The following is a 26013-nucleotide window of genomic DNA, read 5'->3' on the forward strand; positions in this document are numbered from 1 at the left end:
GAGGTTTTACGGGTTTTTTTCACAGATCCACTTATAAGAAGTTGAACACGAGCGATCATTCCAAGTCTTCTTCGTATCAGTTCTGACATGAACACAGTCCTCTTCACCCCAATATGAACTTCCGCCACCATTATCAGGTTGATCTTCTGCCCAGTTCCCAGCAGGTCTGTGATGACATTATACTATTATTAGTAAGAAAACGTTTTGACATTTGTTGTGGGTGTGTCAAAGCTCCTAAGTAAGCTAACTTTTCCATCAGCAGCTTTTATAAGCACACTGTAAATTATGATTGGAATATTTTAGATAGTCATGGCATGGTGGTTGTTAAAGAAGCCTACACAACGTATACAGTTAGTCAAACACAGTCAAACCTGCATGGATATCATGTCTTGAGTATCTTGTTTTCCCCCAATGTGGCCAAAACAAGTCATCTTACATCACACATCTTTAAGCTTTTGGCCTTGCAGTTTGGCTTAACCCACTGGCATGTAAGCTAACCACTGTGGATACAGCTGCATGATCTATAGATTTAACAAATATCTTTTGGAAAGTTAAGTAAAAAATGAACCAAGCTGAAAACTTACATCAGAGTCAGTGGAGTTCCATCTACCCATTTCCATGTTCCCTCCTGTTCTTTATCATTCAAACCAATCCAAGCTGCTGCTGTGGCAATATTTGAGACGGCAGTCTGTTTAACACACAAAAAAACCTATTTTATTATAGTTTAAAATGACAATTTTAGTCTATGCAGTTTATCCCACTTTTATAAATGTCACAGTTCTGGGTCTTTTTGACCCAGCATTTTCAGTTTCTTGTGTTTTGGTATTTTTCTATATTATGATTTATGTTCCGATTCTTTAGTTGTGCTGTTTTTATTAATATTGTAGGTTTAGTTCAATGACAAGTTTGCGTCTTTGTGATTTGTTTCTTGTTTCCGATTTTATTTTGATAGTCCCAGTCCTATGTCAGTGTATTCAGTTTTACCTCCTCATGTCTCGTTAGCCCTAATCTCTCCCAGCTGTGTCTCCCTCCTGTTTCCCATTCCCTGATTACTCCCCTGTGTATACGCCCTGTGTTTTTCTTTGCTGTCTGTCATGTCGTACTTTCTACTTGCTGTGTATTTGTCATGTTCCAGTGTTTCAGTTCCTCTGTTCTGAGGAACACACACACACATAAAACATATTAAGGATTGTACATTAACATAAAACTGTTGTCGGAACCATACTGAATTTCACCAGAGAAACACACACACACACACACACACACACACACACACACACACACACACACACACACACACACACACACACACACACACATATGAAGAGAGAGAGAGAGTATACATAGTATGCAAACAGCTACCAAACAGCCATCATAATTCGTCATAGAACAGGACAAATCAACAATTGACAATGACTAATTAATATTAAAATCTGTAACATAATGTATTGTTTGGAGTTTAGTCTGTTACTGTTACTATTTTTACCATTTCTTTTTGGAGCAACTGTAATCCACATTATTTCCTTAGGGATTAATAAAGTATTCTGATTCTGATTGTTTCAGGATGACCTGCCATTATCCAGTGACACATCTGCTCATTTCTCTTCCTCTTCTTTTCTCTTTTTTCTAAACTGAGGACCTGATGGCTTTGAATTTTTCTTGTCCATCTTCCACTGGTTTTAATTTTGCACTCCAGTATGAACACAAATCCCCCAACTCGAGGATCACCACAACATAACCTAATAGACCGACACCTTAGTTCAGAGATTCACTTTGTCTAAGGTGTATTTCTGGGATTTCACACAACCCAGGATTCAGATCATGAATACATAATGGGCTTGGATTTACATCATTATAAATGAAATGTGCTCTAGTAAATAACAATCACCTAATGTTGTTCATGAGACTAAAGTCATCTTACTTTGGTAATGTAAATATAATATGGCCAATATTAAAGTTATTATTTCAATCATTATTAGTTATCACAGCAGTGAATGAACTCTGTTTCAAATACTGAGCTTCAGTAAAGATTCAAGCTGCATTTATTTATATTTCCTGTCACCTTAAATCTTCCCTCAAAGACAGGTTCTTTTGACACTGTATATATAAATGTATTATATGTAAGAGACAAATATTGTTCTTTTAATATGTTGGCATTACTAAATTTCTCTCAGTGCTTACTTTAAATATCCATGAAATCATCACATTCTCTGTAAAATTAAGGTCAACTATTGAACAAATAAAACACTGAAGAAGCCAAACAATAACATTTTCAAGTTATCTAAGTGACTTATATATCTTGTTCAACCTGAGTAGCAAAAGACCACGGGGAGTTTAAAAACGATGTGCCGGGAGTCTTAAAAGTTTATTTTATGACCTAGAAAAAGTAATGAGTGTTAGGAGGAGTTTTATAAAAAGTTGTCATTGTTGTACTTAAATTTGTAAACATTGTCTTGAACTGCATGTTCCCCTACACATCTAGGATGGTGAGGGATGCTATTTGCTATAGTGTTTAACTGCAGGCACACTGCGTGTAAGGTCCTGGGTTTCCTTATTTGGTAAGGAATGTTTACTTCCTGCCCTTTAGTCAAAGGAGCTTGCAAAGAAAAACGTCTGGACTTCTTTAAGTTACTTGAAGACGTTTCAACTCTCATCCGAGAAGCTTCTTCAGTTCTAAGGTCAAATGGTGGGGAGTCCCAGATTTAAACCTAGTGGGAGTATCCCCCCACAGAGGGACCAAAGGACCCCCTGATGATCCTCTAATCGCCTGAGCCAAGGTGTGAAACTGTGTGTGGGTCCCAATCAGCCAGAGTTTCGGGTGTGTTCATTGTGAAACCTGGCCCCACCTTATCATGCGAATTCCTGAGGTCAGATGGCCCAGGATGTGAGTGGGCGTTAAGGGGCCTGGGGAGGGAACTCAAAACTGGATTATAGATGGCAGACAGTTGGTGTCGTAAACCACCGCCTCTGTTCAAAGATGGTCGCTCACAGTGGACATAGATGGCTTCTTTTACTCCTCTTTCAAACCATCTCTCTGTCCAAAATGTGAACATTGGCATCCTCGAAAGAGTGTGCTTTATCCTTAAGATGCAGATGGACTGCTGAGTCTTGTCCTGTGGAGGTGGCTCTTCTGTGTTGTGCCATGCACTTGTGAAGTGGCTGTTTGGTCTCTCCAATGTAGAGGTCTGGGCATTCCTCGCTGCACTGTACAGCATACATCACATTGTTAAGTTTGTGTTTTGGAGTTTTGTCTTTCGGGTGAACTAGTTTTTGTCTGAGCGTGTTGCTGGGTCTGAAATGCACTGGGATGTCATGCTTGGAGAAAACTCTCCTGAGTTTTTCTGATACACCAGCTACATAGGGGATGACAATGTTGTTGCGTCTGTCCTTCTTATCCTCCCTCGCTGGTGTCTGGTCTTCTTTTCTGTGCCTCTTTGCTGACTTTAAGAACGCCCATTTAGGATAGCCGCACATTTTGAGTGCTTCCTTTACATGTGTGTGTTCCTTCTTTTTTCCTTCAGGCTTAGAGGGAACACGTTCTGCCCGGTGGTGTAGGGTCCAAAAAAAAAAGAAGGAACACACACACACACAGTGCATTTAACTTTCATGACACACCACAAGGTTGTACAATGGGTGTTTGGGTAACTGTTTGTCACTGAATAAAAGGTGGCAAGGGGACACTGTTTTTTTGGAGTCAACTGAGTGCGGTTGCAGAGCTTGCTGCTCTGAGATTCCGACCGGGCTCCCCTTGCAAGTTAAAATGGATCGAGCTCTGTCTTGCTTTGTTCACCGTGGATATGTCTCTGAACCAGCGGGGGCCTGCGAGTGCAGACCTAACAATGAGAGTAATATTAAAACTAAGTAGCTGCCGTCATTGTTGGAAAGTGGAATTGGCTGGGCTGCACTATGAATTGTGGGATAGGTTGGGCCACGAAGGATGCACCCGACCAATCCTTCAAATCTGGGGATATGAAGGACGCATTTGGAGGAGTCTACGAATTTAGACAGCCTTCGTCGCTGCCTACAAATGCAGCCTCAGGAGGATGCAGCCTCTGAATTTGGACACAGCTAGTGCTGTTGAGTAAGGTGAGGGAAATAATGGGGAAGGGCTCCTCTTGAAGTCCACTGTCTTCTTTACAGTTTTGTGCATATTTTTTCTGACTGCAGCACAGTAAGAACAACCTATGCATACAGGCATGTGGTTGAACACGCTTGCATGTATTTAACCACATATCTGCATGCAGGCTCATCACCATCCTTGATGAGTCTGATGTCATGTCATCTGGAAACTTTACGATTCTAACAGTCCTTTGAGGTTTTAATCCAATTCTTAGCTTCATTTTTTTCATATTTTTGTTCAGCATGGGAAGAGTCATTTACATACAAAATTATGAGTTTAAATTTCCATATTCATTTACAAACACAATAACACACACATACATAAACACTGTACCTGATCCTCTGGGCTGTCAATAACCACCAGATCTGCTCCTCTGTCTCTGCAGTCCTTTCTGGCTGCATCCCAGGAAGCAGACCTTTCAGAGAGGAGATAGCAGCTACAACTGAATCTGCTCCATCCTGCAGGGCATGTTTTATCTGGAAGAAATTACAAAAACAAAAATTTTACATTAACAAATTCCTGGGGCCCATTTTCCTGGCCACCTAAGTAATAAAATAGCCATTTTATCAAGACAAAGGACCTGACAGAGGAGAGCTGCCGTTAATGAGTGTAGCTTTTAACTGTACTTAATTATCAGGGTTGTTAGTTAGTTGCATCATCACACTGAAAAAAGGCCATGTTGGATTTACTTGATTCAATAGTGGACATTGGTTGCACACAACTGCACGACTTTTAACTGTGGGAAGAAACCAGAATACCCAGAGAGAACCCAGTGCAAACTAGCCAGATTGTGGATTTGAACCCCAGATCTTCTTACTGTGAAGCAACAGCACCAACCACCATGCCACCAATCCAGCCTTAACAAAAGTAGGAAAGCTATGATTTCAAGGCTTGATGCAGAATTTTTTTGTACGTTTTGTGATTTTCCTACAGTTTGATATCTCGTGCAATCTTGTGAATTTCATGAGTTTAGCAACTAACCACTCTTACTAGATTGTATCATGTCATCTCAACAAGGACAAATTAAGTTGTTGAATTTCGTACAGATCCTTCATGATTTAATTACGTTCATAGAAGCATGAAATGATTGTGTTTAAATTACAAGTTAGACTTTTTTAAGGTAACAAACACCCAATTTACTTTTTTCAGTATACCAAAAAAAGTAGTGGAGGCAACTCGATTTGACTGAGATGGATGCCTTCCTGAAACCACGATCCAAAGCATACGGGACTGAAAGTTATTGACTTACTTCACTCGAACATGATATGAACAATTTAATCTAGCCTCTCTGCATATCATGTAGTTTCTACACCAGGGGTGCCCAATCCCGGTCCTCGAGAGCTACCGTCCTGCAGCTTTTAGATGCATCCCTACTCCAACACAGCTGAATCAAATGGTTTGATTACCTCTTCAGCATGCCATCGTGTTTGGCAAAGGCCTGATAACAAGCCATTCATTTGATTCAGCTGTGTTGGAGTAGGGATGCATCTAAAAGCTGCAGGACGGTAGCTCTCGAGGACCGGGATTGGGCACCCCTGTTCTACACTATATAGTTACACTTAACTTTAAAGCATGAGGCACTTATGTTAAATACACGCAAGATGCTTACGTAAATCCAAGAGTTGGCCAATCCCTTTTTTTCAGTGCAGAGGACAGCGGGATTGTTATCCTAATGTAGGCCTGCTAGAGCTAGCTAGAATCAGAAACTATAGGATAACTGGATCTAACATCTTCATGTGTTTGTGGAAGGAATATATTTTATCCTTATTGTATCAATCTGATTTTTCTTGTAAATGTGAATTTGTGATGAGCACTTCTACAATGCAGCTTTATATTGAATAGCAAAGATTAAAGAATACTGAAAACATAAATCATTATTCCTATGATAACGTTTTTTTAAAACTGAATTATTGAATTTCTGAGTAAAACACGCAACAGCTCACACAAGGACTCACTCTGATTGGACAAACAGAGCAGCCTTTTCAGCTCTTTGGTCTTTTCAGTCAGCAGGTCTCTCTCCTTGATCATCGAAGAAAGTTGACTACTCATAGCTGAGAGTTTCGTATTCAGAAGGTGTCTCTCCACAGTGATCGAAGAAAGATTGTTACTCACAGTAGAGAGATTTGCATTCAGAAAGTCTCTCTCCTCACCCATGGAGGAAAGTTGGTTATTCATTTCCGACAGCTGTTTAGCGGAATCATATACGCAGTTTTGGTCTGAAATGAAGAGAAATAACATTCATTTTTTTGACACACAAAAATTTAAGTTTCATTTTGAGATTTAGATTCATTTTATTTTAAAAATATATTTAAAATTTGCCAGTTGGTAATGAAACATGTGTAAGGTCTAAACTCACAGACCTCGCTGTCTTAGAGAACTGTTACTGTGAACCAAGCAAGACACTCAATTCAGTTCAATTCAATTCAATTTTATTTATAAACCACCAAATCACAACAAAAGTTGCCTCAAGGCGCTTTATGTAATATAATATGATAACTCAGAGCTCAATCGGTTTTACTTGCCAGCAAGGGCAGTGTCCAGTAGAGCACAAACCTGACTTCCCTCTTTGCCTCTTTTTATTGACAACAATAATGGATTGCATTTATATAGCGCCAGTGGCGGTCCTAGCCTGTTTGGCGCCTGGTTTTAATTTTGCATTCCAGTATGAACACAAATCCCCCAACTCGAGGATCACCACAACATAACCTAACAGACCTACACCTTAGTTCACAGACTCACTTTGTCTAAGGTGCATTTCTGGGATTTCACACAACCCAGGATTCAAATCATGAATACATAATGGGCTTGGATTTACAACATTATGAATGAAATGTGCTCTATTTGGAAGCAGCCGGCCCCTCCCCTGTATGTGGGAGACTTTAAATCATCAAAGTGTAAATTATAAATTTTAAATTGTTATTGATCGCTTTACCCCGAGTTCTAATCTGTATATTTATTTTCTTACTCTTCTTATATATATTGCTTGTTTACTTGCACTGCTGTAACTGGAGCCTCGTCGTCTCGTCTCTCTATATACTGGACTGTAGCGTAGATGACAATAAAGTTTACTTTGACTTCAGCAGCGAGCAGGCTCACCGAGGGCTCTCGCGCTCACTTTTCGCGTATAGAATTTCTAAAAAACATCGGTGCAAATTATAAGTCTGTATCATGATGTCTAGTGTTTTTGTGTTTGTTGTTTTGTTTTTTATTTTGTTTTATTTTGCGAGTTGGTTATTAGATGCTGCTCCAGCTGGTCAGAGAATCCCCCGCCGCCCCGCCCTCTCCTCCCTGTCCCGCAAGCAGCAGGCGCACCTCGCAAACGGAGGGCGCCCTTACTCCCAGTAAATGGGCGATAGAAAACCGATCGGTGCCTATGCCATTCCCAATATGCGCTGGCTGATGTTGGGGCAGCATGAGTACGAGCAATTTTTTATTTTTTTTGCCGATGCCCGTGATGCCGCCCCGGGCAACCGCCCGTGTCGCCTGTATCAAAAAACGCTACTGTAGGCTTGGGAGAACCCGATTGTCCTGCAGAGACGTTTGCTGCTGGATACTCGATGGTCGGTTGCGTTGTGTGTCTGGTAACACTCTCGACGGAGGACATTGAACGACGTGTACCAATTTGGAACCACAATAACAGAGTTCAGGCTGATTGGAGCTGGCTTGGACCTGGCTTATCGAAGAACAAGAACAAAATCCCATAAGGCTGGCCGACATGATAGACGATTGGCAGGGCTGTGAGTACTCAGACTGTGTTTTGAACGCAATATGGATAGGATCTTGGAGAAGCTCATGGCTCTGCAATATGGATAACATATTGTAGAAGAACAACGGGAATTGAGATAATTGGTGACCAGCAGAGATGGGCAGTAACGCGTTACAAGTAACGCGTTACTGTAATCTGATTACTTTTTTCAAGTAACGAGTAAAGTAAGGGATTGCTATTGCAAAATCGGTAATTAGATTACTGTTACTTTCCCGTAGGAACGCTGTGGGAGTATCAGCTTTCCACGTGTAGATATTTCTGTTGCATTTTTGTAAATAATACTTTGAATTGCGTTACTAAAACCGTGATTTTTTTGCGAGAATGTCTCATGACAGTGATGTAAGCCAGTGCGCCGTTAGTGACAACAGCTGTGTGCAGATCAACAATGGATCACATATCGATTGTGGGAAGTACTGACCTTACTTTGAGTTTGATTCCATAAAAAGTGACAAAAACATTAGCGTCCGTTGTGCGTGGGAAGAAAACTTCTTTTTACAGCGAAAAAAACCCCTAAACTTCCAAGCAAGCACCGAGTGCGCAACGACATAATGGGAAACTCACAGAGAAACTCGCGGATTCTTCAACTGACCGCAGCACACCTGCACCAGGGTAAACCTCCGCCTACCGTAGTCCTGCTTTACAGGTGAAAATAGAGCAACAGGACCGCTGAGTCTTTGACTTTATTTATTTTCTGCTGTGTTTTACTTGCATCTATTTGAAAGAGTGAGTGTAAACAAAAAAAATATTTTATTTTATGTGCTGGAATGTGCAGAAAATAGGTTTAAATGTTATACTAATTTATTCAAGTCAGAGAATGTTGCATATAATTACATTTTTGCTTGATGCATAAAGTTAAAAGATTAAAACTGATAAAACAAGTAAAAAAAAGAGACTTTTCCATTTGATTACATTTTGTATGATGATTTATGCAGAAAAAGTAGAATTGGGCTGAAAGCTCTATCACTTTATCACCTATTCAGGTTGTAAATCGTGTTTTTTAAAAAGTAACTAAGTAATTAAGTAATTAATTACTTTTGAAAATAAGTAATCAGTAAAGTAACGGGATTACTTTTTTGGGGAAGATTACTTTTTTCAAGTAACTTGACCAACACTGGTGACCAGTGATGGACATTAGACAAACTGTAAAAGTTGGATGCAGTTGTTCACACTAAACATAAAAATTCACCATCTTCACTCGTGCGGCTATCCCACTGGCGCCAGCTGAAGGCCTGCCAAGGTCGAAGTTGACTGCAACAACAAATTCTTCCCATGATAACAGGATTGTTGTCAGAACTCTTTGTACCTCCTTCAAGGCCACCTGGGTCCATTGGAGACTGTTGACCTTCGCTTAACCAGGCGTGGTGACACTTTCTCTCAGCTGAACACGGGATACACACACAAACATGCACATGCACGAAACATGTACACTGATACTAATACGCCCTCACTATCATCCTCCCTCCGCCGAATCCAACGCCTCCTCCCATGCTTACCTCACATCCGATGTGGACACCGGATCAGCTGGAGGTACAATCGAAGATTGCAGCGGACCCAGATCAGCTGTACACACTGGAATACTCTCCCATGTTGCTTGTCTGTGTTTTATTGTGTTATGGTGTATTGATATCTGTGCATTCCTGGATTATCCTTCTGTGTTACACATTTCAATGTTTTTTTCCCTTGCTACCTAACCTGACCTGTCTCCCCAATGTGATGTTTGTGTATTGTATGTACGGTCAGCAAGGTCTGTCATCTCGATTGTGGCCAACTGCAACTGACAAATAAAGGCTATCTCATCTCATCAAAGCGCTTTACAATTCCACTATTCATTCACTCTCACATTCACACACTGGTGGAGGCAGCTACAGGTGTAGCCACAGCTGCCCTGGGGCAGACTGACAGAAGCGAGGCTGCCATATCGCCCCTCTGGCCAACACCAGTAGGCGGTAGGGTAAAGTGTCTTGCCCAAGGACACAACAACCAGGACAGAGAGAGCTGGGGATCGAACCGGCAACCTTCCGATTACAGATGAGCTTCCCAATCCCCCTGAACCACGGTCGCGCGTGTGTGTGTGTGTCTGCGTGCGTGCGTGTGTGTGTGTGCCAACATGTACAAAAAACTGTAAAAAGCAGAAGTCCTGCTAAAACAGGAACTTGTAGCTGGCTATGCTTGCCATAAAAAATTACCAAAGCTGAAAATAAATCTTCTAATCATCTAGCTCCTTCTGCACAATGACAACCATATTAGGACACATAGAAGCAATGGTCATGTGACTTTGCACAAATGACAATCTCAAAAGAATCAACTCTAACAACATGTTAAATATGTACATCAGTTTTATGCTAGTGTATGAGAATAAGGAGCCACTGTTGCTATGCTCTCATCATCTTGGTGTAGTTACTCTTGTTTGTCAACTTTTAGTAGAAGTGACAACTGAATTGAATTGTATTGAACTGAATTGAATATTTGCCTTTTTACTGTGGCTGATGGTGGCTGCTGGTCAGTGGAGCAAGTATTGATGAAAAACATGCAACTCACAGAAGAAACCGAGAGTGATCAGTCCAGCCAGAAGGAAAACACTCAGCAAGCTCAGAGAGAGAATAACGCCCAGATAAAAACTTCTCTTAGAGCTCCTTGGACCTGAAAAAACAAAGAAAGGAAAACAGGGAATCCAATAAAATGTACACAGTAATAACAGACGTTAAAATACCTATTTTCCTATGTGTGTTACTTCTTCCTTTCCTGTGTTGATTTGTTGCTTAAAACATTTGACCTTGATGTATATTTAGTACATTGCATGCAAGGATGGATGGATTATTTCTAACTGTTAGGGTCCCTGGGTCGTTGACCCAGTGTTTTGTGTTTTTGGTTCTTTGATTTTGTTATTTCATTATATTCTAGCTTTGCTTTATGGGTTTTAGGATCATTCTTAGTTTAGGTTCTCTGGGTGGGGTTGGTTAGAGTTTTAGTGTTCTGGTTTTCTGTCTGTGTTCCTTAGTTGCTGTCTCCCCTGTCTGCTGTATCCCCACATCCAGTCAGTGTCTGTGTCTGTCCTGGTCCCACGTCTCTGTTCCCTCTGTAGTAGTGCTTGCATGTGAGTCTGTGTCTTTTGTTCAGTCTGTGTTTTGGGTTTCCTGTTTTACTTTGAAAGTCCATGTCTCATGTTAATGTGTTTGGTTTTGCTTCTCCTTTGTCTCGTTAGGCCTGATTTGCCCCAGCTGTGTCTCCCTCCTGTTGCCCATTCCCTGATTGCTCCCTCTGTGTATTTAAGCCCTGTGTTTCAGTTTGTCAGTGTCGCGATCTACCGTTTAGTTTGCTGTGTGTTCTGTCTGTGTAAAGTTTATCTTGGAGTCTCAGTTTTGTTACTTTTTTGGAGTTCAGCATTAAAGCTGTATTTAAATTCACCTTTGATTTCCGTGAGTCTGCATTTTGGGTCCTTCATATCACCACCCCTGCGTAGGGATGGGTATTGATAAGATTTTAACGATTCCGATTCCATTTTCGATTCTGTTTAACGATTCGATTCCTTATCGATTCTCTTATCGATTCTTTTTTTTTTTTTAAAGGAGAACACTAAAGTCGATTAGCTTAGAACTGTGTTTTATATCTTCTCTTTGAACAAGATAGAAATTTAGGAGTAACATGGCCTTTGTTGAAAACACGCAGTTCTTTGAATCTTTGGGCTGAAGGAAGGACAATACTCGGTGTATCAATGCTCAATCAACAATCATTTATTTCCATACAATTCAACAATAAGAGCATTACAACGTCCGGACGGGAGAGATGCTACCAGAGGGTCAGGCACATGTCTCTAAATGGTGACGGGTTGCTCAGCTTTTTATAGTCTCTAGTGGCCCCCAGCTAGTCGTAAAAGCCAAAACATCACATTTTTTCTCTGTTACAGCGCCTAAGTTATGACCTCGGCAGTTGTTTCTCTGCTTTCTGTAAGGTGGGGGTGTGGAATGTGGTCTATCTATCTCCCCTGTCTTTAGACACAGAGTCTCCTGCTTACAACCTTCTCTTCATGATTCAACAATTAAGCATGTCAAGAAAACAGTGTAACACATTCCCAGCAGATCAAGGATACAGAGTGATGCACCTTTATCTAATGAACTAATATGTGACTATGTTCTGTTAACTCAAAAGTATAATGAGAACTAAACTACATACAGCTCACACACTCTATATTAAAGGGTATAATGTGATCTACAGCAGTATTCTAATTCAACTACTTTGATTACATATATAAGATAACATAAAATAACAGAATAATTTAATAATTCCCCCTTTTGATCTCTGAAAGAGATCACTTACAACATGCACTCCAGGGTCGCAAGGTCCAGGTTTTCTTGATCCTGAGGCCCTCTGTCCCCCTTTAACGGGTGGACCATATGTGGGATGACCTCTGTGTTCACGCAGTTCAGATGCAAGCAAAGTTAGATTTACAACCATAACAGCAGTTACAGATGACACTCCCATCATTCCCAATTTTCCCACAGCTTTATTTTGGTGCTCCAGTTTTCCACTCCCATTTTAATGCCCCCTTATACCTTTCAAATGTACTTAGACTAGAACCTCTGTCTAAGGAGCTTTTAACCTTTATTTTTATTGCTGCAGCTACCAGTGTCTTCCAGTTGGGTGATTCTCAGCTTCTTTCTTCGACCTCCGGGGTTAGACCACCCTTTAGTCATTGCACAGTTCTGGGGATTATTCTGCCCCGATTTCAAACAAGGATCTGTGTATTTTGGGGTCACCGGCGTGTCCCCCTTTTTGCCAAGAGCCTCTCGAACCTCGTTGGTCTGGTGTTCCTGGTTTTCGCCAACCCCTTCATGGTTATTGCTGTGTTTGTGGGATCCATCTTCTCCAGGAGCCCAAACGTCATGACACTTGACCCCAGTTGCTGTCTCGGCAGTCCCTACATCTGTCCCTACTGTGAAGGGTCCTCACATCTCCGGGTCCCCGTCTGGTGTCTGTTCTTTTCTCTGCAAGAGACAGAAAACCAAAACACCTCTCTCCCTAGCCTTGATAATCTAATATTGTTATCCATTGTTCTTCTAATGATTCAAATTTGGTTTAAAATATTATGTTCAGGACCTATTCTAATCATAATCTATGTGTGTGTAAAAGAAATCAAAAATTAATGAACCATTTCTAAGTCTACCACATTATAAGCTTAAGTTTTACCATAGCTAAATTATTAAACACACAAATAAAGTCATAAAATGTTCATAACACCATTGTTTGATGTTCGGACTCAACTCCCCCTTTTTGACACACTCCCATGTGTCAATTCATTGGAGCTAGACACTTAAAAGAGAAGGTTAGTGACATCATATCTGGTAACTGGTCCATCCAGAGCTGTAACATTTTGAAATGTACATACAACAAGCCAAACCACACCTTGGTCACACCAACCCTTTTCTGCCCCGAAGATGTCCAATGCCATCCTAGTATGGACTGTCAAAAGTGGCTTTAACGCTGACTATCCTGACAATCCATTTTATAACGTTTCCTGGTCAGATTTGCCAATCTCTGCACCAGGGTTTTAAACTTTTCGCCATTTCCATTAGTTGTTATTTTTATTTAGTTTCGACTCCAGATTTTCAATTTTTACCAGTGAGATCTTAAGAGAGCCACAGCCTACGGCTCTTCAATGGGGTGTCACAGGGTCCCCAGGAAAAAAAATGTATATGTAAAATAATAAAATAAATATTCTCCTGTAGCAATAACAAAGTTTAACATAAATTATTCTGTAGCAATTACACAAGAATATCCAGTAATGTCCTGCCTACAATTAAACACATTCACTTACCAAAGTGAAATCGGGGCATCTGCTTTGACCACAAACTTAGACACTGCTCGGTGACATTCGTCTATCCTGGCCTGAAAGGAGACGCTACCGGTAGACTGCAGCGAGAACTGCCAGCATCTGAGCCAGCCAGACTCTGTCTCTCTCATCATGGTTATCTAAATGCAACGCACAGTAATAGCAGGTTTTGTAATAAGGTAAATCGCGCTAACATAATATGCAATGCTAATTGATTAGTTACCTGCAGTATTAACGGGAGAGGACGTGGAAACGCTACCGCTGCTGCTGGGTTGAGCTTCACTAGTCCGGAGCGGATCAAAAACACGACATTCGTTGAACGCAATCGCGTGTTTTTTGAGCAAATGCTTTTGCATATTCGTAGTGTTTCCTCCCTTTGATGAAATCTCTACTTTGCAAGTATTGCACGTTGCCCTGTTGTCATCCTTTCTCATAAAGTGTAACCAAACTTTTGAGCGTTTGTGCCGCTCAGGCGCCGTGTTTCCTACTGGGTAAAAGACGCTACTCAACGTGATGACGTCATTCGGGGCGACTGGAATCGATAAGGGAATCGTTTTTAAAAGTGGCAAACGATTCCAAGGAATTGAAACAGTGGGAACCGGTTCTCAACAAGAACCGGTTTTCGATACCCATCCCTACCCCTGCGTGCACACAGCCTTCACATAACACTAAGAGCTCAGCTCTGCAGCACAGGTTGTCTGAAGTGTTAAAGTATTACTGGTTTCAGTCTATTCTTTTTAGTTCTGAGGGAGTCACCCATTTCATATGTAGTTCATATGTGGTTTATGCAGCTCAGCCACCACTGAAACTGGACCTGTTCTCAAGCTTTGTATAAACTTTAGTTGTGTGAAAGGCTACAGAAGTCAAACTTCTTTTAATAGTTTTATTAATAACTTTTAAAATAACATTTCAAGAGAAGGAAAATAGTCAAGTATAGGTTACAGACAAAGACCTTATACACACACAAACAAACACACACAAACACAATGAGTTCCTGATGAAGGCTCTTAGGGTCCTGTTGATCTCGTACAGTTTTAGGCCTGAGAGTGCTAAAACTTGACTTCAGGTAGAGACTTGAATTGCGAAGAGTTTTTGTGTCATGACAGCAGTGGCGTCTCTGCCTGTGACCATCTTATTTTTAAAAAAGGGCAGCAGGTCATACTTGAACCCAGGCCATCAAAATAAATAAGGACCTCTAATTTGGAACAGAGACATTTAAAAAAAATGTCTAACTGCTGGCTAGTTAAAATATTAAAAATTAATATTTAATCCCATATTTGAGCACACAGTAATAAAATACTTCACATTGCAAAAGAGTGACAATTTCTGAATGGCCTTTAGTTATATTTCACAATAATGTAACAAATTAAGCATATATAATATTTTTCAACAAGAAATTGTCTTTCACAGAAATTAAGAATTCATTCTACTCTCATGTTGGATTGAGCAAATACAGCAAGTTGGATTACAAAAGCAAAACAATAAGCAGATAGTGAAAGCCAATCTCTTGCCCTGGAATACTATGAAATTCAGGTTAAAATCTGTTACAAAGCAAAATATGCATATATTTAACAAAATTTAAAAAAAAAGGTTTAAAACAGTGTATATTAATATTTTTCTGACCTGACACATTATGGGTGTCAGGTCACTTATTTCCTACCTGTGTGATTTGTTGAAGGTGCTGGTTTGAAACATTCAAGATTCACATATATTTCGTCCATTGCATGGAAGAATGTAGATTATTTCTGAGAAGTGAGCTCTGCAGCCAGGTCTCATGAAATGCGAAAGTATCATCAATTTTAGTCTAATCATTGTTTAGCTCTGAGGAAGTCACACATTTCATATGTGGTTTATGTGGCTATGCCACCACTGAAACTGGATCTTTTCTTAAACTGTGTATAAACGGTAGAAGTCAAAAGTCAAACAACAGAAGTGAAACTTTTTTTCCATAGTTTTGTTAAGAACTTTTAATGTTTTTAAAAAGAAATAATGTACAGTAGTATAGGTTAGACAGACAGACAAAAACCTAAAATGCTGCACACACGCACACCACACACACACAACACTGCTCATTTTACTTCTCTTTTTTTTTTTTTGCCTGTCCTGTTTGGTTTTTTAGCCGTCAGAATTGATGTCTGAAAGCCAACAAAGATACCCAATGGATTTACTTTGCCAAATGGATCATCACGGCCTTGCTGTATTGGTCCATTTGATCAACCTTTGTTGTTATTATTTATTTTATTTTATTTCATTTTCAGTTGTTACAGATGGGACAGACATGGCCGGGGATAGCAAAGGGAGAAGGAAAGATGAAGGGAAAGAAAAACAGAGGTGAAGAGTGACAGTGAGAAAGGGCACTTAAAAAGAGAAAAATCTCCTGGAACACCTGTTGAGAGAAAAAAAAGAAGGAAAAAAGAGAAAACAAGCAAAAAAAGAGAACAACATAATAAACACAGCACCATCGCATTAATCTAAGTAACAAAAAGAACAGTAAATACTAAATATTGACTGATATTGTGCAGCACGCAGGACCAACAGTGCACAATGTGCTTTGAGGTAGCAACCAAGAAAGGTGTAGTTTGTGTCTGTGAACACCTGCATGCACACCTGTGTGGATCAGCGCGCTTGTATTAAAAAGGTTTCTCCATGTAACGATCTGCTAGAGGGTGTAGGGAGCCATAGACCCATCCTACAGGGCATGAAGCAGGCATGGAGGAGATCCAGGCCTCAGACATTCAGAGGGCCCAGAGTGCGAGAGCCCAAGGAGGACCATCGGGGCATCCGTGCTACCCTCCTGGGAAAAGCTGAGGAGAGCCCCAGATGAGGGGTCACCCACCAGCCACGGAGCAGAAGCCAGAGGGGGGTGCAGTGGCGTGCACACGGACTCTGCCAGCAGCCAGCTGTGCCAGAGTGAACTGAACCGCAGGCCCAGAGGCCGGAGGACTGAGGGCCCCCCACACCCCGGAAGAGGCCCAACGGAGCCACAGGCGACAGCCCCCGCCATAGAGCCAACAGGAGTGAGCCGGTACATACCTGAGTGCCCGGCCCCGGACACCAAGAACCACCAACGCACCAACTTCTGAGGGCATCAGTCACACGCAGGGAGTATGGTGAGGGGAGATAGGCCTCCAGGTCCAGGTACCCTCACCCCCAAAGGAAGGAATCCCACCTAGACCCAGGAGATGTTACCCTTTCCCCCTGGGGTGGAGACAAGCTGCCGGCCCTGCAGCAGCAGGGAGGCCCCTTATCCCAGATCCCAATCGGACGGCCAACACCGTCACCCAGCCCCTCCGCCCCAATGACTAACAGAGAACTGGGGTGTGTGAAGACCCCATACCTACCTCCTATTAGGTCCTGCGTGTTGTACTAAAGTACATTTAAAACACGGGAGGGCATGGTGCTTCCTGCCAGAGAGCAGCAGGTGTCAGTACGGCCCCTCCCGAGAACACTCAGTGTCTACATGCATTTAAAATTGAGAGGTGGGCAGAGGTGAGGTGGAACACACAGACCGTCCTCTGGACGCCGTGTAATGTGCCCATCCCCAAGGCCCTATATGTATGAGAGTGTGAGTAATGTGGATGTCTAAGTTGTGGAGTAAAATTGAGGTACAGGTAGCCAGAAGGGAACAGAGGAGGAATGCCTCCCCTGCACCCTGGTGACACACCTGCACTCCAAGGCCCTGCATGTGTGGGTGGGTGTGGTGGAGCAGGAAGGGCGAGGGAGTTGGGGATGGGAAGGGAAGGGCAAGTAGCCCTTTCTGGGGTCTCCCCCGCTGACCCCAGTAGGAACCCCTGCCCTCTGGACCCCACCAAGGAAACGGGGCCCAGGCCCATCCAGACTGGGGCCCATGGCAGCAGCACCGCCAAGCCCCACAGGACCCAGGGCAGCCCAACTGACCCCACCGCAGAGGAAACTGTACCCACAATCAATCAATCATCAATTCAGTTATCTCCCAGGCTACACAAGACAATAGATATCCAGGTTAAGTCCATTCTCCACCTCTCCTATATCTCTCCCCCACCTACAGCGTGAACTCCTGCATGGATGAAACAACCTCCCTGCCAGCTGAAGAGACCCCCAGTTAGGCTGATGCACCAGAGGCCCCCTGTGACCCTTCCCATGAGTGATTTGGGTAGAGATTTCTATCTAGTCAGATCGCCTTGTACTTTCTTTAGAAGTGGGGTGTGGTTTAATTTAGTTAAATCTGCAAGCTTAGGAGAGACGGACGATCTGATATTCTCGTGTTGGCGTTGTTCCCACATCATCATAATTAATGTTGTTCCAGGGTCCACATTACAAGTAACCAATCACCTTGTTGTGACGTCATACTTTTGCGACTTCGAAAAATACCCACCTTAAAAAAACAAATGTTCTTCGAGAAACCACCTTTTGTCCGCCGATTCAGCAATTTCAATTCCTCTCAAGATACTTTTCTTTAATAAACGGTAAGCATAATACATATGTTTTCCTTGAAATGGATAGCTGTTTGTTTGCTAGTGATAGGCTACTTGCGAACCAGTGTTCTCCAGACAGAGAATTGCGTGTCAATGTATTATGATTAATTATGAAAGTACAGGTGAATATAGCTCTCCCGTCAATATATTATGATATATAATAAATGTACAGGTGAATATAGCTGTGATAACAATGTCAGGCAAAATTGCAGTAGCTTCCCTGATCACTTTACAAACATAAGTGAAGAGAATTTGAACTAAAAGGCCTAGACTAATGGTTGTGTGCTGAATCTATGAATCAAACTATCACCTGGAAACATAATTAACTGGTCCATAGCTGTGAAACTGGACATGAGTTCTTGATTCTATGGAGATTAACAGTAATCCAGAAATTTACAAATTTGTCCTGGGCCATCTTGTAAATGTTGTCCCTGGGACATCGTGTTAAAGTTGCCAGACACATACCATATGAAAGTTTAGCCTCTTTTAGCCCCTGCTTGTTTAATATTATATATATATATATATTGTTTTAATATTATATTTAATATTTACATTGTATTGGAAAACAACCCAAAACAAGTTAAAATGAATTAATGAATATTGACTAATTAAACCTTTGTTATTTTACCACCAGAAATGCACGATATAATTAGAAGAAGTGTTCTGAATGACGAAAAAAAAAGAACTGGAAAAGATACACAACTTTGTGTGCATGTGTCACAATGCCAGGAGGACCCATTCAGTGTCGTGTTAGAAAAACTGAACTCATTAACCCTTCATGGACATTATAAATGTTTAAATGTGGCCTCAGGTAAAGACAGGAAAAGAGACTATTACAAATTCAACTGCATCAGAGCTGGAAAAAAAAGTCGAAACAGCTACAGGGCAGTGGGCTGTAAGGCCTTTGTTTCATTTAAAGTACTCAAAGTACTTTGTTTTTTGCAGTACTCAAAAAACAGAGTAGGTGGATTTGCCTAAACCAGCTAAACCGGCACAGAGCATTCCTTTATAAAAGACGTGTGCAATTCCAATTTTTTTTTAAATAATACAGTCTTGATTTAAACTTTAAATTCCTTCAATTACAGTTACTAATCATTTCAAATAACTTTTTTTCAGATTTTTCCACCGCCTGAAATACCTTTTTTTTTTTTTTTTTTAAATCTGGCTACAAGAATATGTGTCTGGATAATCTAATTGAAGTGCTCCTAGGGAAGGCCGACGACTGCTTCTCAGTCATAAAAACCCTGCAAGATGTGGGCCGCATGAAAAACCGGTTTGCTGACACCTTGTCTCAAATTTCAGACTCTGCTTCAAGACTGATGGAAAGTGGTTGGGCTCTTAAAATTACAGTCAAGAACAGCCATGGAGTTAATGCATATCAAGTCCCATTTGAGTCAAGAGAAGTGTATGATGTCTGCCCTGTTGAGTCCTACTACAACTGTACATATGGCTTACGAGGACTTCTTTGCAAGCATGTAGTGTTACTTGCAAAATTAGCAGAGGTTGACAATGACATCTATCCAAACATGGAAACAGACATTTCTACCTTGGCAAGAATTGCAGTGAAAGAAAGGCATTACTTTGTACACTGTGAGGACTTGAAAATGCCAAGTTTGTTTGGAAATCTGTGTTTTTTTGCATCGGCTGAAACACTTCAGTGCACTTGTTGTACGTTCTCTCACTATAACACATGTGCTTGCCTGAAGGTGGCTTGTAGCTAAGGATGCAACGATACCAATTTTTTCAAACCGATACAATACCGATACTTGGATCTGAGTACTTGCCGATACAGAGTTCAAAAACCGATACTTCTACCACACACACACAAATGCAATGAATTGGAAGACAGGTTTTATTTTATTCTCTGCCGATAATAAATATCTTAATAAAAATGACCACAAAAAATTTTCAAGTGAAAAATAAGCACTTCTGTTAAATTATTGCAATTGGTAAATGGCCTGCATTTGTATAGCGCTTTTCTAGTCCATAGGACCCCAAAGCGCTTTACACTACATTCAGTCATTCACCCATTCACACACACATTCACACACTGGCGATAGCAAGCTACATTGTAGCCACAGCTGCCCTGGGGCGCACTGACAGAGGCGAGGCTGCCGGACACAGGACTAAAATGAGTCAGAGCCTCTGTTATTTTAACTGCGCGTGGATTTTCTCTTGACATTTTTCATCGCTTTTCCAAAACCTGAGTTAAAGTTGACTGTTCCGGTCCACTGGTGACATTTTGTTTAGCCTAGCTACAGCAGCCTCCAGTTTCTCTTTTTTTTTTTTATCTGGAGCTGCCAGTCTGACTCGTCTAACCCTGTACCTGTTTAGCGCGGGATGTCCCCTAGTGGCCAATCTAAAAAACTTCTACAAAAATGACAAGCCACCCTCTGATTAATGAAATAAGTTAGTATCGGTTCATAACTTTTACGAGTATGAGTACACACACATTTTACAGTATCGGCCCCGATACCAGTATCGGTATCGGTGCATCCCTACTTGTAGCCATTTTAAACAAATGAAAAACGTCCTTTATCAACTTTGAATGACACTCCTGTAGTTGAAAGCACAGACAAAAAATGCACAGAAGATGCGGTAGGAAAACTAAATTCTGTTTTAGACACAGTTAAACAGTGGGCATTCATTCCAGAGGGCATTACTGCAATGATAGATGAACTGCATACAAATGTCTTAAAAACAAAACAAGAAGTAGGCAAAGGTATATGTCAGTACGAAATAAAGACGACAGATAATGCACGCAAAATTAGGCCATTGCATTCTTGCAAGAAACGTTTGGCCAGCATCGATATTCCAACAGTCTGTGAAAATGAATGTGAACAGTCGATAACCACTGACAGAGAGACATCCTCTGGAGAAAATGAAAACATTTTGGAATACAAAACAAAAAAGAGAAGAGTTAAAGTTAAGTATATGCACAAGTAGACTTTTGTGTAAACATTTCAAAGGGACTGCATCCATTACTTCTGTTTATTGAAACCTAAAGCTGAATAGCTGTCTTAACTTTCTGCCAAGGAACAGATGAAAAGAAATTGTTTGGTCTCTCTCAAGCAGTTGTTTTTTATGTGTGTTATTCATTACTTTGGCTTGGTTGCTGTTTTTGATACAAATTCATCTGTGCCCATTGTAATATTTTCATATGTTACTATTTTTATATTGCTATGTATTATAAATAAAGGATTACTTATTACTATTAAAGGTCTGCATTTGTAATTGTTGGTATTATTTATAAAATATGCGCTCTTAAGTTTTTTGCTCCATAAAACGGTACCTGTCACTTTTTGGACATAGAGTATCAGCTTTTGAGGACCCCTGGCTCATACAAAATAGAAGTAAAAGGTTTCAACATCCAGCCTTTTTATGATTAAATACAAAGTGTAATAACAGAGTTATCAGGGTGTTATTTTGTTAGTAGGTAATCATCCTTAATTGTAATTTAGAGTATGACTAAGTATAAGTTTAATAGTAATGATGAGTAAGAAAATATAGCCAGAGTAATGGAATGAGACTAATACCTGACCTCACACTGAGATTTGGTATGAAGTGGCATGTTTGTGCTAATGCTGACATTGGGGCTCAGAGTTCCTCTGTGTGTATATATTTGTGAACGTTAACTTGGCTAATGTCCAAGGGTCTAACTGCTTTCCTGTTGGATTGTATCACACAGCAAAAATGTAAACATTACTTATATAGGTTAAAGCTATAGTTTTCAGTACCATTATGACATGCACTCCACATGAGTTCCCATCCTGTTGATGTGGGTGGCTCACATGTGACAAAGTCCACTCTCCAGTGCAGCCTCTTGCTGAAGCAAATGAGCTGAGAGATCGCAGTTATTACAAATAAAAAGCATATAGAGAAATCAATAACCACGTTCGGTAATGATTTCAATTAAATTAAATATGTTAAATATGTTGATTAATTGCCTCCAGTTTTTCAACACCGCACTTTTTCTGACCTCCGACTCTCCAAATGAATTCATATAGACTATGGTCCTCTTGGGTATGTCACAAAACTGTTTTGTAAAAAGATGGATATGGTAGGCTTGTGCCTTGAGCTTTCCTAATGAGGGACACTGAAAAGTATCATGCACTAGAGAGAGTGCAAAATCTGTGCAATTTACAAACAAGGTCCAGTGGCTGCCGTTTTCCAGACAGGCTCCAATCAATTTCTCATACATCTGAAAGATGTTTTTCTGGAAATAAAAAGAATGTGGCAAGTATGTTTTTCTGTCAAGAATGACACTGCAAAATTGCGAAAGCTTGTCAGGTGAGACTTGTAATTAATTCCGCAGATACACAAACATATAGAAAGTGTCATTTTTTTGTTTACATTAATTAAGGTCTATAGTAGGGCTGGGCCATATTATACCGTTCACGGTAATACCGGTATAATGTTAGGCAACGATAGGAAAATGAAATATCGCGATAGAATGGGAGTAAAACGCGCATGCGCAGTGCCTTTGTTTTCATACGCACATGGCCGATTGTTGAGTGAAACAGATGAACCAGAATTGGTTTGTAAAAATGGTGCAACTTCCGTGATGTGGAACTGGTTTGGTGTTTGTCCATCAGATACACAACAAAGCACATTTTTTTGCAGAACATGCAAGCGGCCGTTGTTATTGTCGTATTTGTCGGACTAAGATGCTCTTAAATCTGGGAGTAATCTGGGTCCTAAACTCCGTATACTTCAGGTCAAACAACACTGCAGCATCACTGAGCGTTAAAAACTGTCTAAAATTCTTTCATCTTTAATAAAACGATCAGCATTGCTGCTTTACCAGGTGTAACTATAAAGTTTAACTTCCAGGCATCCATGAAAACAAAAGTTATTACATTTAACGGAGTTAGAAGTTAGCAGGAAGCTAGCGGAAGTTAGCTCGCTAGTTTCGCTAGTTACCTAAGCATGATATTGCATGTTCTGACTGAGAGATTTCTGAAAAAAATCAAACGTACAGCTCTGCTATCACTTCCAACATAAATGAAGACAGGAAACTAAACAGCAGCGACGTTTGCAGGGTTACTGAAGTTGGGCTAGCTGGTATATAATGATGTGCTACGTGATCGCTAGCGACACAGCTATGTTAGCATAACATAAACAGTGAAGCTGGAGGACGAACACTAACACTTTTCCACTTATAAAAGTTAACGTGAAGGTTCTTCATGGTTAGAGACAAATGCAATCGCATGGCAGGATACTGTAAACGGACCAAACTTCAGTCAGGAGAACAACTGAGATAATCCATCCACAATACGAGGTTAGTCATTAATATACTGCAGCAACATGGGAATAGAGCAGCTGCCAGAGAATTCAACATTAATGAATCAATGGTACAGAAGTGGAGGAAGCAAGAAGAATGAGTTTAATAAAGTTTGATTTATCTGACTGCTTTGTTTCGCTTAATGTGCCTTATAATCCCGTGCACCTTATGGTCCGAAAAATGCGTAATGCACACTGCAGTTTAATGTTATGCTCAGGATATGTCAGCCCATTTCTACTGGAAATGCCTTTTGGTTAAACTTTCAGCAAGGAATTTGCATTTGCACTGTTACATTTTTATAAAGCTTTAATGTACATAAAAACCAGCTTCTTGTTTAAGTGAAAATAAATGGAAGGTTGTCTTTTTGCGCTAGTAATGTTGTGGAGTTGTATTTTGTCTCGCATCAATTATATCGTCGGTTATATCGTTATCGCAAATTTTCAAATATATATCGTGATAAATATTTTTGGCCATATCGCCCTGCTCTAGTCTATAGTGTGCATGAAACAAATCAAGACCACAGACTCAAAACGCACCACTCAATTTTTGGTGTTCTTTATCAGATGGCCAAGACAGAAATGTTTTAATCTGTGTGCATTGCTTTTGAGTAAATCTTTACACAGAAAAGGTTTCAGAAAGGTATTTTTCAGATTCTTCTGACAAGGCTTCAATTTTGGAAAATGCTGTTTGTTTATAGTGGCAACTTATAAACCCTTTGTGATAAGAACATAGTTACCACAGTCCAAGTCATACCTTCAAAAAGTATGCACTTTGTGCTCTTGTGAATTTGAACTAAAAGTTCAAATTAAGTCCTAGGCTAATGGTTGTGTGCTGGATGCAGCACACAACCATTAGCCTAGGACTTTTAGTTCAAATTCTCTTCACTTATGTTTGTAAAATGATCAGGGAAGCTACTGCAATTTGGCCTGACCCAACCCCCGGGCCACGAAACACCAAAAAAGTTGGGGAACGCTGGTCTAGAGAACACTGGTTAGCTAATGCTGTCGTCAAGTAGCCTATCACTAGCAAACAAACAGCAAGCCAAGTGAGGAACATATGTATAATGCTTACCGTTTATTAAAGAAAAGTATCCTAAAAGGACTTCAAATTCGGCGGACAGTTTCTCGCAAGTGAAGAAAATTTGTTTTGAGGCGGGTATTTCGAAGTCGCAGAAGTATGACGTCACAAGAAGGTGATTGGTCACTTGCAATGTTGAACCTGGAACAACATTAATTATGATGATGTGGGAACAACGCCAACACGAGGATATCAGATCGTCCCTCCTAGGAGACACATTAATAACTAAATATTTAATATTTCCAGATTGTAGTGGGGTAGAAGAAGAATTATGGAAGGAGCAATTAATTGGAAGAACTGTAAATTTTGAACAGTTAATTGAATAATCTGAAACCTCTTGAAAACGAGTTTATCAGTGTAATTACATTGTTGTAGCCTGTCTAATTGCTGCTGCTAGTGGTTCGTTAAGAAATTGCAAACAGTGAAGGGAAGAGAGGGGGCGTCCCTGCCATGGTGCCCCTCAGGAGACAGAAGCTGGAGGATGTCTGGTTATTTTTTCTGACACAAGCTGTTGGGGAATTATATAATATTTTTAGCCAGTTTATGAAAGAGGATCCAAAAACAAATTTGTGTAAAGTTGCAAATAAAAAATTCCAATTAACTCTGTCAAACTGTCAGGTTCGACGGTGCCCCGACCGGCGACCTGTGTGTGTGTGTGTGTGTGTGTGTGTGTGTGTGTTCTCCCGCTCTGTTTTTGTCTCCGTTGTAGTTGTTACGCGGTTGCGTAGCAACGGGAGATGTCCGACCCGGAAGTTCCGCCACTCTGAGTGGTCCCACCTGCAACTGATTCCTCGCCAGCTGCTGCCAATCATCCACCATTGTGACAGAACTATTTAATGGTGTGGCTGAGTGACAGACAGCGCTGGAGTATTCCACCAAGCCGGGTAGTGACTCGAATTCAGCGAGTGTTAGACAAACGTTTGATAGCGGAGGGAGGCTAACCGCATCTGTTTGCCTTTTTTCCAGGCTACGAGTGAGACGGAGATACGAGAGGAGAGACGTCACTGTTTACGAAAGTCGTATGGACACACGAGGGGAGCACGGAAGGGACTTAGCACTATGGATTACTTTGGATTTGCTTCACTGTAAATAAAGACACTGTTCAATCTTAACGAGCGATCCGCGTCTGGGTTCTCTTACTCATCACTCCCGTAACACAAACGCTTCTTCTGCATCTAGAGACAATATTGTGGTTTCAATGTTTTTACTGTATGAGTAGTCTATTAAATTAGGTAATCTACTTGTATTTGTTGATGAGTGCCTACCTTTTATGAAACCAGTTTGGTCAGGATGAATTAGATGGGGGGGGTTATCTTCTCTAATCTTTTTGAGAGAGCTTTGCAGATTAATTATTTTGCGGTCTACATTTATAAGGGATATTAGACGATAGCTTGAGGGAAATACAGGGTCTTCCTGGTTTTAGCAGGAGACTAATGTTGGCAGCATTCATAATCTGCCATTTTCCTTGATGTCCTTAAACATTCT

The 26013-nt window shown here is 40.8% G+C and overlaps 1 long non-coding RNA gene and 1 pseudogene across 1 annotated transcript; both read right to left on the reverse strand.

The window, feature by feature from the left end:
• On the reverse strand, nt 1-15434 carry LOC146690194 (C-type lectin domain family 4 member E-like; annotated as a pseudogene).
• Nucleotides 15435-21860: 6426 nt separating this feature from the next.
• LOC146690195 (uncharacterized) lies at nt 21861-24235 on the reverse strand. Its single transcript, XR_014915680.1, has 3 exons — nt 24205-24235; nt 22312-22383; nt 21861-22203 (listed from the first exon to the last, which is right to left on the reverse strand). It is a non-coding gene; the product is annotated as an uncharacterized LOC146690195 (long non-coding RNA).
• Between the last annotated feature and the right edge of the window lie 1778 nt (nt 24236-26013).

This window comes from Copadichromis virginalis, linkage group LG16, assembly GCF_057382275.1.
Source record: "Copadichromis virginalis isolate Kocher_CV1m ecotype Utaka linkage group LG16, C_Virginalis_male_GT1.1, whole genome shotgun sequence".
In the NCBI taxonomy this organism is placed as follows: Eukaryota; Metazoa; Chordata; class Actinopteri; order Cichliformes; family Cichlidae; genus Copadichromis; species Copadichromis virginalis.